Consider the following 17,403-nt stretch of genomic DNA (forward strand, 5'->3'; position numbering starts at 1 on the left):
GCTTTGTACACTAGTACTAAAACCTTAATCCTGGCCTGGTAGTGAATAGGCAGTCAGTGCAGTCCCCTCAGCAAAGGAGTTGCATGCTGAAAAGTGGCAGCTCTTGACAAAAGCCAACTGCTGTGTTCTGTGCTAGCTCCAGCTTCTGGACCAGCCTTAAGGGCAGCCCCACATAGAGCACATTGCAGTAATCCAGTCTTGAGGTTACTAGCGCCTAGACCACCATGGCTAGGGATGTGAGCACACATCCCAGTTTGGGTTTTCTGGGCGCCCCCGAGCTTCCCCCTGCTCGCTGGCCCTCTGGGCTGCAGTCGAGCACCCTCTCTGTACTTGATGAGCAGCCTGCAACTTACCTGGGCCTGTTCGTCTCTGTGCCAATCGCCATGTTTTTTAAAAAATGGTGATCGGCAGCACTTGCCCATAGAGTTATACGCAAAATAGCTCTGTAAACTAGTCTATGGGCGATTCACAGCACTTTTTGTGTATAAATCTATGTGCCCACACATAGGGGCCAGCGAGCAGGGGGGAGCTCGGCGAGCACAGCTCAGTGGGCACGGGCGCCAGCGTTCCATCAAATTTGCAGACCCAAATGGGTACCCGTGACATCCCTAAACATGGCCAAGCTATTCCTGTCCAGGAGAGGACATAGCTGGCGAACTAGCCAAAGCTGGTAAAAGGCACTCTGAGCCATGGCAGCCACGGGCTTCAAGTGTCAGTGATGGATCTAGGAGTACCCCCAAACTACAGATCTGATTTTACAGAGGCAGTGCAACCCCATCCAGAACAGGCAATGAGCCTATCTCCTGGACCCGGGAACCATTCACCCTCATCCAGCCCATTACTGAGTCTAGGCACTGATCCAGGACTTGCACAGCCTCTCCTGACTCAGATGTCACAGGGAGACAAGCTGCATGTCATCAGTCTACTGATAGCATTTGGCTCCAAACCCAGATGTCTATGGAAAGCCCACTAGCAGGACATGAACGCAGTAGCAGCACCCTTGCACTTGTGTTCCCCAGCAACTGACATACAGAGGCATAATACCTCTGATGCTGCAGGCAATATACTGTATAGCCATCATGGCCTTGTCCTCCATGAATTTGTCTAGTCCCCTCTTCAAGCAGTCCGTGTTGGCAAACATCACCACACCTTGTGGTAGCCAATATCATAGTTTAAGTAGGTGCTGTGTGAAGAACGCTATTTTTTATTTGCTGAGATTCTTCACCTGTAATTGTCTGTACTTAATAGCTGTCCCCTCGCCCTTCCCAGAGTCCACCTTTTGTTCCTTTTAATCCGCCACTACTGATATCTACCATTTGTAAACCTGAGTGAAATTCCATCCCGTAAGTCACCAGCAAGTGCAATAACAGCTTGCGGTCTTTTCCCTGATTTTGAACTCTTAATATACAAAACACTTCCCCAGCTATAATTTGCATGCTGATATAACTATATGATTCAACATTGAAAGACACCATGCCAGTAGGATCATCCAGTCTTCTCTGTACATGAAAACTGGGATTGGATTTCTTCTTTGTTCTCACCCATCCGTCTTCAGCCAGGAAATATGGGCTTATTGTAACCCTTTCTCTATTTTTTTTAAAAAATCTACTTTCACTGGGGCAAAAATATCTTTTTCTCCCCTTGACTAAGAACATCGATCATAGTATAAACAGTATTTGAGGAATGACAGGTACCTTATTTAGATAAGATGACACATTACTGCTTCCTCCTCTTCCCATCATCCTTTCCCCTTACACCGAGAGATATATATGGTGAGTAAATTACTCTATCACACTAAGCAAGTATCAAAGTCAGACCTCATCTTCATCGTTTTCTATTTCATATCCCCTTGAATCCATCTTCTCACCATTTGAAGGACATCTCAAGTGGATTTCTGGTAGCAGCCCTCTCGGAATAAAATATTTCTCTTGACTAGGCCCCATAATAATGCTGAGTGATTCCTCCCTCCCCACCAGTAGTAGATTATTGCGAGGAATTGCATTGCTACGGAATGAGTGCCACTGGTTGCTTAAAATCTGGATTTTTCCTATTTAAAAAATGAGATGGCTATGGATGTCAGATTTGGCTGTTGAAGATCAATTTTACATGTCAAGTTTAAATTGCATCCTCCACAATGGAAAAAAAAAGGGGTGGGGGGAATGGCACAAATATGAGGTTGAGATTTCTCGGCGGATATTTCTGAAATGTCTGCATGTCAGACATCAAACATATCTTTTAAGACTCAAGGGATTTGGGATTGCAAAAGCCACTTTCCTCTTAATTTTGAAGTCTAGCTATTACAACAGCTTTGGAGTGTTCCTCCTGCCCCCCACCCCTGAGATAATATAATCCTAGGGAAATGTAGCTGAAGGGTACAAGTTGTTCATTCTGGGATTCCGTTTCACTCCCACCACACATCTGATCAGATGCTCTGCAGTCCATGTATGCAGGAGGCTTCAGCTTACTCTGCCCACCTCATTTTATAATGGTGTAGAACTCCCTGAATGTGAGTAACTTCATTTGAAATAAGGGACAGTTGGTTGCTTCACTGGAATGTGTCATCTCTGCTTGTCAGTGCTGGGAGCTGTGATCATGCAAATAGGTGTGAGACTAGTAATTGTTGTAGTGTCACAAAGATGGCCTTGCTGTGGTGTCCTCATCTAAAATTCCTGCGGAGAGGTATTGGTGGGGGAGGGGTTCACAGACGGAAGATCACAGAAAGGTGAAACACAGGTTATTATTTATTATTTTTATTTATTTCATTTATTTCATTTCTATACCGCCCAATAGCCGAAGCTCTCTGGGCGGTTCACAGTTATTATGATCCTCTTCACATGAACATTCAGTAGAACTGGGGAGAAACAGTGATTTGACAAAACAATGCTGAAACTGACCCACTGAGGCAAGAAGAAATAGTATTGTCCTGGACATGAAGGAATTCGTGAAGTTTCTTAAATTCTTGTCCAACTGAACTGAACTGAAATTCTCATGCTTCTCTACCTTTCTCCCTGCACATAAATTCTTCAACATATCACTGCACCTCTTTTTGTCCACCACATGCATCTTCTCTACTTAATTTAAAAGGGGTTTAAAAATAAGGAGGCTTTAAAGAGTTATTCCTCTAGCAAAGGAGATCGTTACCTTGTCGTGGTGCTGGAGCTTGAGCACCTCAGTGACATCATGAACTAACCGTGAAGGGACACCCAAGATGGGAAGGACATGGCAGAGAGGTCAGACTAAATATGATCCCTGGGGAAGGAAATGGCAACCCACCCCAGTATTCTTGCCATGAAAACTAAATGGATCAGTACAACCAGAGATATGTTGGTATACCATCGGAAGATGGGACTCCCAGGTTGGAAGATGGTCAAAATGCTACTGGGGAGGAACAGAGGATAAGTTCAACTAGCCCCAGATGTGATGACGCAGCTAGCTCAAAGCCAAAAGGATGGCTAGCAGTCGATGGTGCTGGTGGTGAATGATGAATCTGATGTTCTAAAGATCAACACACCATAGGAACCTGGAATATAAGATCTATGAGCCAGGGCAAATTGGATGTGGTTATTGGGGAGATGTCAAGATTAAATATAGACATTTTGGGTGTCAGTGAACTGAAATGGACTGGAATGGGCCACTTCACATCAAATGACCACCAGATCTACTACTGTGGACAAGAGGACCACAGAAGAAATGGAGTAGCCTTCATAATTAATAATAAAGTGGTTAAAGCAGTGCTTGGATACAATCAAAAAAATGACAGAATGATCTCAATTCGAATTCAGGGTAAGCCATTTAACATCACAGTGATCCAAATATACGCCCCAACCACAGATGCTGAAGAAGCAGAAGTAGATCAGTTCTATGAGGATCTGCAGCACCTACTGGATAGTATGCCAAAAAAAGATGTTATTTTCATCACAGGAGACTGGAATGGTAAGGTAGGTAGTCAAACGACACCTGGAATTACAGGCAAGCGTGGTCTAGGAGAACAAAATGAAGCAGGACATAGGCTGATAGAAGTTTGCCAAGGCAACTCACTGTGCATAACAAACACTCTCTTCCAACAACCTAAGAGATGACTTTATACATGGACTTCACCAGACGGTCGACACCGAAATCAGATTGACTACATCCTTTGTAGCCAAAGGTGGCGGACATCTATGCAGTTGGTAAAAACAAGACCTGGAACTGATTGTAGTTCAGATCATGAACTTCTTATTGCACAATTTAGAATCAGACTAAAGAGAATAGGGAAGACCCAAAGATCAGTTAGATATGAGCTCACTAATATTCCTCATGAATATGCAGTGGAGGTGAAGAATAGATTTAAGGGACTAGATTTAGTAGATAGGGTCCCGGAAGAACTATGGACAGAAGTTCACAACATCGTTCAGGAGGCGGCAACAAAAAACATCCCAAAGAAAAAGAAAACCAAGAAGGCAAGATGGTTGTCTGCTGAGACACTGGAAGCAGCCCAAGAAAGAAGGAAAGCAAAAGGCAACAGTGATAGGGGGAGATATGCCCAATTAAATGCAAAATTCCAGAGGTTAGCCAGAAGAGATAAGGAATTATTTTTAAACAAGCAATGTGCGGAAGCAGAAGAAGATAATAGAATAGGATGGACAAGAGACCTCTTCCAGAAAATTAGAAACATCGGAGGTAAATTTGAGGCAAAAATGGGTATGTTCAAAAACAAAGATGGCAAGGAGCTAACAGAAGCAGAAGAGATCAAGAAAAGGTGGCAAGAATATACGGAAGATCTGTATAGGAAGGATAATAATATCGGGGATAGATTTGACGGTGTGGTCAGTGAGCTAGAGCTAGACATCCTGAAGAGTGAGGTTGAATGGGCCTTGAGAAGCATTGCTAATAACAAGGCAGCAGGAGATGACGGTATCCCAGCTGAACTGTTTAAAATCTTGCAAGATGATGCTGTCAAGGTGATGCATGCCATATGTCAGCAAATTTGGAAAACACAAGAATGGCCAACAGATTGGAAAAGATCAACTTATATCCCCATACCAAAAAAGGGAAGCACCAAAGAATGTCCAAACTATCGAACAGTGGCATTTATTTTACATGCCAGTCAGGTAATGCTCAAGATCTTGCAAGGTAGACTCCAGCAATTCATGGAATGAGAATTGCCAGATGTACAAGCTGGGTTTCGAAAAGGCAGAGGAACTAGAGACCAAATTGCCAATATCCGCTGGATAATGGAGAAAGCCAGGAAGTTTCAGAAAAACATCTATTTCTGTTTTATTGACTATCCTAAAGCCTTTGACTGTGTGGATCATAACAAATTGTGGCAAGTTCTTGGTGGTATGGGGATACCAAGTCATCTTGTCTGCCTCCTGAGGAATCTGTATAACGACCAAGTAGCAACGGTCAGAACAGACCACGGAACAACGGACTGGTTTAAGATTGGGGAAGGAGTACGGCAGGGTTGTATACTCTCACCCTACCTATTCAACCTGTATGCAGAACACATCATGCGACGTGCTAGGCTTGATGAAGCCAAGGCTGGAGTTAAAATCGCTGGAAGAAACATTAACAATCTCAGATATGCAGATGATACCACTTTGATGGCTGAAAGTGAGGAGGAGCTGAGGAACCTTCTGACGAAGGTGAAAGAAGAAAGTGCAAAAGCTGGGTTGCAGTTAAACCTCAAAAAAACCAAGATTATGGCAACCAGCTTGATTGATAACTGGCAAATAGAGGGAGAAAACGTGGAGGCAGTGACAGACTTTGTCTTTCTAGGCGCAAAGATTACTGCAGACGCTGACTGCAGCCCGGAAATCAGAAGATGTTTACTTCTTGGGAGGAGAGCAATGACAAATCTTGATAAAATAGTGAAGAGCAGAGACATCACACTGACAACAAGGGCCCGCATAGTTAAGGCAATGGTATTCCCTGTAGTAACCTATGGCTGCGAGAGCTGGACCATAAGGAAGGCTGAGCGAAGGAAGATAGATGCTTTTGAACTGTGGTGCTGGAGGAAAATTCTGAGAGTGCCTTGGACTGCAAGAAGATCAAACCAGTCCATACTCCAGGAAATAAAGCCAGACTGCTCACTTGAGGGAATGATATTAAAGGCAAAAGTGAAGTACTTTGGCCACATCATGAGAAGACAGGATACCCTGGAGAAGATGCTGATGCTAGGGAAAGTGGAAGGCAAAAGGAAGAAGGGCCGACCAAGGGCAAGATGGATGGATAATATTTTGGAGGTGACGGACTCGACCTTGAGGGAGCTGGGGGTGGCGACAGCCGACAGGAAGCTCTGGCGTGGGCTGGTCCATGAAGTCACGAAGAGTCGGAAGTGACTGACCGAATAAACAACAAAAAAGAGTTATTCAGCAGCTTTAAAAGATGACGTACTATAAAAGAAACTGGATTTTTTTTTCTTCTCCAAACACCTCTGTGGGCCATGCCATGCTTATCCAACATTTACAATGCTTGTTTATATCTACATATCTGCAGGTCTACCTATGCTGGTTGTCAGGTGACCTTTAGCCATTGGGAATCCCCCAGTGATGCTTACCTTGTCAGCAAAGTGGGGGATGTACTGCAGAGATGAATGTAACGCCAGCACACAGCCATGCATGTTACCATTGCTGAGATATATTCTGCAATATAGTGATGAATACATTGCCATTGTGATGTGGGACCACTTCCATGTAGTCATGTCCCAACAGCATCTTTAATGTTAGGGAACAACCACAAGGAATGAGAAGACCATACAGTCTCTTCCCACACACCACCACCATGGCCCAATTTACCTGGAGATGCTTCCCGAGGTGATTCAGGTTTAAACTGGATTTTCATCCATACAGATTTGCTCCTCCTGTGGCACACATTGCCAGCTAATGTGGCTTATACCTGGGGGGGAAAAACCTGCTGTTGCCAGGCAAATGTCAGAAGAAATTTCATTATTCTGTGCATATGTTGGCGGAGTCCTGTGACCATACAACACATCATCAGGTTTTGTGATGCAATTGCTCCTGCTGTATCATGCCACAATGTGACGCTGGTATAAATGTTGCATTTACATTGGGCTGATGACTGTTTCTTTTTATTTTCTTTCTCTTTTTAAAAACTATTTTCCGCACATGCTCAGATCCTCATGTACATGTCCATGACTGCTGTAAACAACAAAAAATAGATACACCTTTTACTCCAGACTCCCACTCTGGCTGGTACACATGCAGGAGTCTGCTATGGATCTGAAGTCCCTGGTTTATAATTTCCTGAGAAATAAGTTCATAAGAATTGATGTTTCTATGAACTGACCTAAGCTGATCATGTATCTTCTATTCTTCCCATCTGTCGAGGAGATCTAGGATTTCTATGTGTTTCCAGGCAACTCCACAGCCCTTGCTTGCTGAATCTACAACCACCATTATGTGAAGCTGCAAAGCTGTGGAGGAGTGATCAAGGAGGGAGAGCACACCTTTGTAGAGGCAGAGATGCACAGGTATGAAGGACTGAAGTGGATTTTTTTTTTTTTAAAGATAGATAGGTGACGCAACATCACAAATCCACTGTGTTGGGGCACAGACATACCCCTAGCCATGCCCACTAACACACTTTTAATGTGGGAATATGGGGCACACTCCTGAATGGCACCACACAGAAGCTGCGTTAAAGGAAAATCCATCACAAAACGACTTTGCCAAAATGTGGCTTTTGGGGCTGGAAAATCCACATTTGATGCAGAGTTGAGGTAATGTCATGTGTCATGCCTGTTTGTGAGGCACAGCAGCACCACCACAGTAAATTCCCCTTGTAGATTGGGCTCATGTCTCCATAACATGATGTAGGATGTAGCCACCTCACCACCTGTTCCACATGGTTTCTGTATACAGAGGTTGCTGGTGTGGCACGGAACCAGAAAATGCAGAAGCAGGTGTCTTAATGCAATGATAATTTATGAATTGGTCCTTTAGCAAGGTTAGTTTGATGCATTGTTTAGGTTGGATCCTGATTTAGCCATACTGAGAGTACATCAGCGTAGTCATATTTAGGTAAGTTATAACTAACTTGAGTTCCATAGATTTCAATGGGTCTACTCTAAGCATGACTGAATTTGGATCCAACCCCTAGTGAATGATTCAGAAGAGAATCTCAAATCTGCACCAAGAGGTTGGGCATGGATTGAACATACCTAGTTCCTCTCTGCAGAACGCTGCACTGTCAATAAAAGAATCCAAGAGCATGGAGCTAACCAGGTCTGTTTACTGTTAGTCTTAGAAACTCCATTGGGAAGGGCTGCCCAATTAGCATGTTAATGAATGCAGACCTCTGATGCACTCTCCGAGAATGGCTGAGAGCGACTAATGAATATTTATGGCAAGGGGACACTCACATTTATTCAGAGTGGAATGAGAGGGGAATTATCCAATGCTGGTATCTAAACAATAGCCTGTTTAGTAGTTGTCTCGAAGGAAAGGCCCTCAGTTTTGAATAGTGCAGGGTTTAATTCCAATGGTTTGTTCATAACCTGGGGCTTATCCCTGAGCAGCAAGTCCACACGGTCTGTTATCAGCTGAAGTATTAACACCGACTTTCAAGGGTAATTGACACATAATCCCTAACAAGTTACACCTCATTAATAAGGTACAGTCAACCCTTGTTAGCCATCCCGCCAAATTCCTTAGAGGCCACAATGTTTATGCCATACTTAATGTTTCTTGTAAGTCACAAGGGTGGAACTTTGGGTTCTTGCCTTGGTGGACATGGCTGATGTTTGATTCAGTGACAATTAGCAATTTGAATCAGAAGTGACCTGACTCATGCAAGGTACACTTTTATAATGCATACTCTTCCCTTTTTTTCCATGAAATAGTATTTTATTTCAGAATAAAGTTAACAAAATAAAGGCAACAACAAGAAGAACACACATAATAATAAATCAAGATCACCAAAGAAACAAAAGGAATTCACTAATTATAATATTTAGTCTATAACTATCTATAACTGATAAGTTTATGGAACATCTACAGTAAAATGGCCTAAGTAGGACCTCAATATCTAATGAAAGAGTAAAAATACAATTTATACAGCATATAAAAGGAGTGTGTGTGAGTGTATGTTATTTTGTGTGTATGTGTGTATTTTTCAGAAAAAAATATGGGCAACTGTACATGGCTGGAGTGGAAATTGATCAAAAGTTTGAAGGGCTTCAACACAGGAAATAGATGGAAGCTAGGGCTGTGCACTGCTTTGGCCTGAATCCTGAAATGGATCGGGGTGATTCAAGCCAAAGTGGTCTGGTTACATTTTCTGGTAAGTAAATGGTGTGTAGATTGCGGCCATAAAGTGGCCATCTATGCAATATCACAGGCCTAGATTGCCCATTTATGCCCATATGAACTTCCTTCTCCTTACCTAGACCTGTGGGGAGTGCCCGCAGCCATCACCTTCTTGGAGGGAGTTGCCATGGCAACTCTTCTTCTGGTAAGTGAATGGTGCAGCCGTCAAGGGACTATCTACACAATAAATGGGCAATGTAGGCCTGTGATATTGCATAGATGGCCACTTTATGGCTGCAATCTACATACCATTTACTTACCAGAAAATGAAGAATCGTCATTTTAAAAGAAAATGGTGACTCCCTCCCAGACGGTGGCGGCTGCAGGCGCTCCCCATGGGTGTGGGCATGGGGCTCTCATGGCTGGCTGGGTGGGGGTGCTTCAACTGTCTGGATGTCATTTCAAATCCGGAGGCTGAAGCAAGTTGGCCCAGCTCTGGATCGGCCCGAGGTGGGTTGGGGACAATCAGAAAGTTCCGAATCAGCCTCCGGAGTGGGTTGGGGGGTCCCTGCACAGCCCTAATGGAAACCATGGTGCCATAATATCTTTCTTTAAGTTAGGATTCCTTGCTTGCTGCACTTGCTGAGTAAGTTTATACGTAGTCATAGTTTCCCAGATTTTATCAACCCACTGCTGTTTAGTTGGTTCTTTGGAGGCTTCCATTAATACACTAATCATGACTTTGTAACTGTATACAATTGCTTAAGAAGGTCTTTATGTAGGAATCCAGGATTATTAGGTTCAAAAAGATGAAGAAGCCTTGCTTTAGGAGTTATCACTGGTCTAACATGAAGAAATTCCTGACAGCAATCAGCGACCATGTTCCAAAACCCCCACACCGTAGAACATTCCTACTAAAGGTGAAAGTATGAACCAATCTGACCACATCCTTTCCAACAATATTGACTATAATTTGGATGTATTATGTGGAACCTTGCAGGAGTAATGTACTGAGAACTTTGTATCATGCTTCTTTTATATTAGTGCTAATTGATAAAGATGCAAAAGAAGTCCAAATATACTGCCAAACATCTTCTTTCAAAGACTCGCCTAACTCAGTCTCCCATGCCCGCACATAGGATGGCTTATCATCCAATAATGGCATTTGGAGGATTCTATAAACATGTGATATCAAACCTTTATTTGAAATAACAGCATCTTCTATACAAGATTCAAAAGAAATAAGTAGGTGCTTCACTGTCTTCTGCATGTGATTCAGGCTAAGAAAGTGACACAGTTGCAGATACTGTTTTTTGAAATAATGTACACAAGTAGATGAGCTTGTTTTACATCTGTATGCAGCATTTTGTCCTGCATTTTGACTCAGCATTGAAGCGTCCTGCCTTGGTTGTCAATGGCTGAGCAGCTCTTATGTCACAGACAGTCCGAGAGGCCATCCTTGGATGGAGGAAGCAGCAGGCCAAAGGAAGGAGGGGAAAAGGCAGGGCCAGTTGCAGGTTTGAGGGGGTCTTAGCAAGCTGGACTTCCTGCTACATTGGTGGGACTGCCATTTTAATTTCCCACAATGCCCTGGAGGAGCCTTCCCCAACCTGGTGCCCTCCAGATGTTTTGGATTGGAATTCCCATCAGCCCCAGCAAGCACAGCCAATGGTCAGAAATGCTGGGAGTTGTAGTCTAAAACATCTGGCAGGACCCAGGTTGGGGAAGGTTACGCTGGAGTGATGTTGGATCATGCTCTTTATTAAATCCAGCTGGGGGAATCACTCAGGTATTTTTATATACAGTTCTCCAACCAGTTAGGGATCTATGCTTCTGTGCCTGCATAACCCCAGAAATATCAGGTTAGGGATAGATGAATGTGTCTGCTCCTGGTCTGTGTCCTTTTCTCACATTTTACCCATCATTCCATTTTATTCTATTCCATTCCTGCATTGACCTTGGATTGTTTCTTTAAAGCCACAATATCGTTTCATTTCATTTATTATATTTCTATACTGCCCCATAGCCAAACCTTTCTGGATAGTTCACAAAAACAATAACAAATCCTCTAAAAAGTATGTGTTTATATATGTACTTTAAATGAATTTAAACATGTGTTTTCTCTCAAAATGCACATTTTTATATGTTTATTATGTATTTATTTTTTTAATCACCTCTCCACTCAATGAGCATTCAAAGCAATGTATGATTGAAAACAATAAAATATAAGAACCTACAAAAAATGGAAGAATCAAGACAATCAAATCAGGGAACACTAAAAATCAGAGAGTGACACTAATTATTAAAAGCTCAGCTACTGGTATCTTAACCAGACATCTAAAAGGCAAGAGGGAGAAGTTAAGCTAATCCACAGCTGGGTGCTGTTATCCAAAAGGCCTTGCATGCCCAACAAGCTTATTTCTTTACGATGTGCAGCAGGCAAAAAGTCTTCCAATAATGGATGCAAATTTAAGACAGGTTCATCTGGGAGGAGATGGTGTTTCAGATGTCCTGGCCCTGAGTCATTTAGGGCTGTAAAGATAAGAATTGGGCTTGGAAACACACTGGAAGCCAATGTGGCTGGTTAAAATGCCAAGAGCTGTATCACAGCATTCAGAAGAGTGCATCCATTTTGATGAGCTCATGAGTCTCTAGAGATGCAGATCAGGTGATTTCATATAGGAACTGACAAAGATCAAATGCTTCAAGGCTCTCTAGATTCAGTGTATGCTCTTTTATTTCCATTCACGAAGGAATATAATACTATTGATGAGTGCTTCTTTCTTAATTTGTGTTTCACAGGGATCTTGTTTTTGCAAAGAATATAGGAAAACACAACAAAGCTGTCAGCATACACTCAAGCTGCTCACTTCATTAGAGAACACAAAGACAGAGTCAATTTCTATGCAGTCACTTCAACCTAGAGGCTTGATTTCAATATCAAGCACCTTTAAAAGCGCAGACACATTCCTCTGCTCTCCCCCAGCTCCACAAGTACATATTCCCAATTGTCTTGTTTATGGACATTTGAACCAGTTATTTGAATTTATAGAAATTTGGGGGTAAATTGGTCTGGTTATTTAATTTAGCAGTGACACAAAATGGGTCCTGATCCAGTTCTAGTCTCACTCAACTCATCATGGCAACTTGTGGCCCCAGATGACCATCCACATCCCTGTTCACCTTCAGCAAGACACATCCAGACAGATCTATCTATCTCTATCTATCTATCTATCTATCTATCTATCTATCTATCTATCTATCTATCATCTATCTATCTACACAGACACATTTTATATAAATGTATTTTAAAATATGTAAATCAGGCCTAGATGAAGTTCAACATGTGGCTGGAGATGTGACGGCATGGAATTACATTTTGTGAATCTCAAATCCTAAAAAGAAAACTGCTCAATGTAATGAAGCAGTAAATTAAAAAAAAAATGTTATTCATTACTGATAATCCAAATCAATGCAGTGCTCCGTGAAATGATGTTGATGACGATGACAACGATGACAACAACAAAAACAATTCACAAGTCTGGATAGCTATGTGGGGCCCATCTACCCCCCCCTTTACCGCCCCCCTCTGTCTGCATTGAAGTACAGTAGTTCTCAAAATGTGGACTGGACGTTCCTTGGGAGGTGTGGAATGTCTGGTCATTCTGGGGAAGGGTTTGAATAGTAGGTAGATGGGACCTTCCTTCCCTCATCAGTCAAGATATGGGAGGATTGAATGCCATCTAGGACATCTTTATTGTCTCACATTGGCTCTTAGAAGGGGTAATTTCTTTCTTTGTTGCTTTCTTATGCTTACTTGATTTGGGAAGAACTGCTTATAAGAATATAAGAAGTGCCCTGCTGGATCAGACCAAATGTCCATCTAGTCCAGCATTCTGTTCACACAGTGGCCAACCAGCTGCCCATGGGAAACTCACAAGCAGAACATGAGTGCAACAGTACCCCCCCACCCATGTTCCCCAGCAACTGGTGTACATAGGCATACTGCCTGTGATACTAGAGGTAGCATATAGCCATCAGGACTAGTAGCCACTGATAGCCTTTTTCTCCATGAATTTGTCTAACCCACTTTTAAAGCCATCCGAAGTGGTGGTCATCACTACATCTTGTGCTAGTGAATTCCATAGTTTAACTATGCACTGTGTGAAGAAATACTTCCTTTCATCCTTTGTCCTAATGGTGTTTCCCCATGTAGGCTGGTATACAAACTACGCCTTTATCTGGACTAGGGATGTACGAAACACTTACCTTGCTCTGTTCTGGGGCATCCGCAGTGGGGGGGAGGTGCTCCGTTCTTCCCCTTGGAATCCTCCCTGACTGGCTCTGCTCCACGGCAACTCCACGGAGCCACTGGCTGGGGCCGGTCACAGCTGGAATTCCAGCCGCTGCCAGGCTGCTGTGGCCGCAAATGGCGGCCGTCGTAGCGGCCGCCATTTGCGTGGCTGCCTTTCTTCGTGATAGGCTATGTAGATACTGACGTAGCCTGTTACGGCAAAGAGCAGGGGCACAAATGGCATTCTAAAGAATTCTAAAGAAATGGATTCTAAAGAATTCTCACTGGAGTCCGTGGCTGAATTCTCTGACATCCCTAATCTGGACAGAGATAGCCTAGCTACAGTTATCCATGCTCTGGTAACTTCTCATCTGGACTACTACAATGTGTTATACATGGGGCTGCCTTTGAAAACAGTCCGGAAACTTCAGCTAGTCCAAAATAGGGCAGTAAGATTGTTAACAGGGACTGGCCAACGAGATCACATTACACCAGTGCTTTTCCAGCTGCACTGGCTGCTAGTCCATTTCTGGGCCCGATTCAAAGTGCTGGTATTAACATTCAAAGCTGTTAACAGCTTAGGGCCAGGTTATCTGAAGGATCGCCTCCTCCCATATGTGCCTGCCCGGACCTTAAGATCATCCTCAGTGTGGCCCTTCTTCATGAGCCCCTGCCAAAGGACATGAGGCGAGTGGCTCCTAGGAGGAGGGCCTTTTCTGCTGTGGCATCCCGGCTGTGGAATGAGCTCCCTATTGAGGTTTGCCTGGCACCTACACTGTATTTCTTCAAGGGCCAGATGAAGACCTTTTTATTTCCCGAGGCATTTTAGCATTTTAGCATTCTAGTTTTTTTAACTTTGCTATTTTAAATTTGTATTTTAGATCTCTGCATTGCTGCTAGGTTTTATTCTGGTTTTATTCTGGTTGTATTGTTATATTGTTATATTGTGGTTTTAATGCTTTTAAATTTTATATTGTTTTACTGTGTGCTTTTTGGTTTTAATTTCTGTGAACTGCCCAGAGAGCTTCGACTATTGGGTGGTATAGAAATGAATGAATGAATGAATGAATGTATGGTTGAAGGAGAGTTCAGAGATGTCTTGTTCTATTTTCCTTTTTTAAGGCCAGTATTGGATTAGTGCCTCAATGCACAATTGCATACAAGAATCTCAGCATGTTCAAATGGAAGGTGCTGGGTAGCCAGGACCAGAAGGTAGGATAAATTCAGAATGCAGGGCCCAAATGCAATATTCTTTTTCAATAAGAGTGTGTGGCCACATACTTAGATTTCCCCAACATGTGTACTTATTTATTATTCAGTCAATTATTATACTGCTTACTCTATCTAAAAATAAATAAATCTCTAAGTCGTTTACTACTCCTAGCCAGGTCTCTTCAGTCCTGTGTCACTTCCCATGCTAAGGTTACAGTGTAGGATTAAGTTGTCATTGTGGGGCTGAATAGGAGGAAGGGTTTTTTAGCCTATTTTCCAGGCTGGCACGTGGTGACAGGATTGCACCCCCCCCCCCTGCTCTGCAGCTACTTTACACTGTCTGCCTGATGAGGAGTGGCAATGAGCTGGAAAGTTTCTAACCTGGGCAAATTCATTAGGTTGCAATAGCAGAGCTGTGTGGAAAAGTAACATCTGTGAGTACTCTGAGGCACCTTTAAAGTGGTAGGGGATTTTTGAGGCTCACCACACTCAGGGCTTTGGGGCCTGGACCCTCTTTGGCGACAACCTGTGACACCCACCTAGAGTTGTGGGGTTGAGGGGAAGGGACTCAGGAAGAACTCCCCCAACACCTGAAGAGGTGTGAGGTGTGGCCATTGGGGAGGGGTAATAATTACACCACCTCCAACTCAGGGTTAATTCACAACGGAGATACCTGCTAGGAGGCTCCTGCAGTAATAGCATTCCACACATGTCACAGTCATTGCAGATAGTTGTCGCCACAGTTAACCCAAGGACGCATGTCTCATCTCGGCATTCCAATCCCAGTTCTGTTGGCAAATTAATTATTTGTTTGTTTGTTTGTTTGTCCATCCATCCATTCAATTTATAACCTGCCTATATACAAATGCTCTAGGTGATGTACAAAGCTGAAAACAATTTAACAAAAAACCCAGCAATAAAAACAACACAGCATAAAAACAGTATATAACAGGCAATGAAGAGGAACAAGAGTTCTAAAAAGGGAAGGCCTGCCAGAATAATAGAGTCTTTAATTCCCACTTCAAAACTTCAAAGAGGTCAGCAGGTGCATGTCAGCCAGCAGGTCGTTCCACAACTGAAAGGCGGCAAAGGAAAAGGTCCTTTTGCATGTGGCTGCCAGTCTCGCATCAGGCAGCCACAGTAGGTGACCCTCAGAGGACCTTAGGTGGCAGACTGGGATGTTAATGACACAAAAGGCATAGTCTTGTGAGTCAGGTTAACTAAAACAGCCTTCCCCAACCTGGTGCTCTCCAGATGTTTTGGACTTCAACTCCCATCAGCTCCAGCTAATATGGCTAATGGTCAGGAATCCTGGGAGTTGACATCCAAAACCTCTGGAGAGCACCAGGTTGGGGAAGGGTAAACTAGAGTGTCTAGAATCCTTGCTGACTTATGGAAGAAGCCCAATGAACAGGAAAATGCTTATTGAATGAGTTCACTTGGTGCCTGATAGCTGCTATATAGATTTTTTGTCAGCTCCTAGAAGTACTCTCACTATAGGATGGACAAGTTTTTCTATACTGAGAGTTTTATTAGTGCCTCATCAGTCATCAGGCATCTGTGACTAGTATGGTTGAAGGTACTTTTCCAGAGATTACCTAATTATAGGTGGTGTTCATCCATTGGTGGTACTTACTTTCAGTGGGATTGAGGTCATGTAGGGTGGCCATGTGCCCTACTTCACAGTCCTCCATTTGAAGGCATCCTCTCTTTGTAAACTGTCCAGTCCAGGTCCAGTTTAAAGATAAAGAACCAGAAGCAGAGACCTTGAAATTGCCCATCAATAGTGAGCACAATCTGGTCAGCAGACTGAGCAGGCACACAGGCTCCTTGGCCAAACGCTTCCCCACTATGGTGAGATGTACTTTGTTTCTATTTAAATTATAGTAATTATTTCTAAATGTACATCTCAACATATAAATCAGCACATGCAATAATTTTATGAAAACCTCCTCTTTTGTTAACTTTTATGCGTAACGGCCACATAAAGGCCAAGGAAAGTACCTTGATAAGACACCATATCACTTAGAGCTGCCACCAAATTAGTACAAAAATAGCTTGTGGGGAGGGCTTTCCTCCTTTACAGGAAACATCTGAGGGATTCGGAAGGATGCCAAAAGAATTTAAATAATACCAGGGAGATTTCTCAGGGAGGGAGACAGGGATCTTTCAGTTGTCACTAAATGTCACCAAAAGCAACATTCAAAGCAAATGTCAGTGGCTCCTTTTCAGGATAGATGCTAAGACATTGTAAGGGAAGCCCACCAATTTTGATAAGACCAGCAACATTTTTCTGGGCCACACAGTCCTAAAAATTGCTTATGGTTTGAATTCACCATCATTCAAAATAAGTCTAATAGGTCTTCTGTGAAAACTAGGGTTTAAACGTGGCAGGTGTGAACCTTTCAGAAGGAGCAACCATGCTTGCCATTTTCATCCAATTCTTCCAAGATTTTTTTTTTTTAAACTTTACTGGTTTCTATTTTCCCTCCCACTGAATATATCTATGACACTGTAAAATCTGATACAATTTGCAGATACAAATTATAGTACAGAATGTGTCCGTGTGCATGTATGTAGATGTGCCTGTGCTTTAATATGTGATTGGAGCAGGATAGTGTAATATCATGCTCAGAAATAAAAAAGGAA

Source organism: Heloderma suspectum, chromosome 1, assembly GCF_057233095.1.
Source record: "Heloderma suspectum isolate Gila_16-S chromosome 1, 16-S_ref, whole genome shotgun sequence".
NCBI lineage: Eukaryota > Metazoa > Chordata > Lepidosauria > Squamata > Helodermatidae > Heloderma > Heloderma suspectum.